At 44.9% G+C, this 708-nt stretch overlaps 1 non-coding gene across 1 annotated transcript; it reads left to right on the forward strand.

Annotated features, from left to right (window-relative positions):
• Positions 1 to 361: 361 nt before the first annotated feature.
• Positions 362 to 468, forward strand: LOC120283100. The gene has a single exon (XR_005543101.1). It is a non-coding gene; the product is annotated as a small nucleolar RNA R71 (small nucleolar RNA).
• Positions 469 to 708: the final 240 nt, after the last annotated feature.

Genomic DNA, 708 nt, shown 5'->3' on the forward strand with positions numbered 1-708 from the left:
CTTCTCAACCGAAGATGCATCACCAATGGAAATCGGACAATCGGAGGGAGCATGTCCTCCACCACACCCAATGCAAGTAGCCACGGCCGCTACTCTATTCAAAGTTAGAAGATCTAACTTCTTACTCAATGATTCCACTTGAGCCGCCAATGAAGTTACAGCATCTATTTCATGAAGCTCGGCCACCATTTCCTTTTCCCTTGCATTCCACTAATAAGTGTTCATGGCCATGTCTTACACTAATGGTCGGGCTTCTTCTGGGGTTTTACTCCGCATTGTACCTCCTGCGGCAGCATCTAACAATTGCCTTGTACTCGGATTCAACCCATTGTAGAAAGTCTAAATAATCATCCATTCGGGAAATCTGTGCTGTGGGCACCTCCACAGAAGATCCTTGAAGCACTCCCATGTCTCAAACAATGACTCCAACTCCATCTGTACAAATGACGAAATCTCATTACGAAGCTTGGCCAACTTCCCCAGAGGAAAGTATCTAGCAAGAAAAGCTTTGACCATCGCATTCAACGTCGTGATGGAGGCCTTGGGCAAAGAATGTAGCCACTGCTTGGCTCTTCCCTTGAGAGAGAATGGAAAAGCCCTCAATATGATAGCATCATCCGATACACCATTAATCTTCAAAATATTACAAACTTCCAAGAAGTTCTCTATATGCTTGTTTGGATCCTCATCGGCCAAACCATTGAACTG

The sequence above is a fragment of the Dioscorea cayenensis genome, chromosome 18, assembly GCF_009730915.1.
Source record: "Dioscorea cayenensis subsp. rotundata cultivar TDr96_F1 chromosome 18, TDr96_F1_v2_PseudoChromosome.rev07_lg8_w22 25.fasta, whole genome shotgun sequence".
Taxonomy (NCBI): domain Eukaryota; kingdom Viridiplantae; phylum Streptophyta; class Magnoliopsida; order Dioscoreales; family Dioscoreaceae; genus Dioscorea; species Dioscorea cayenensis.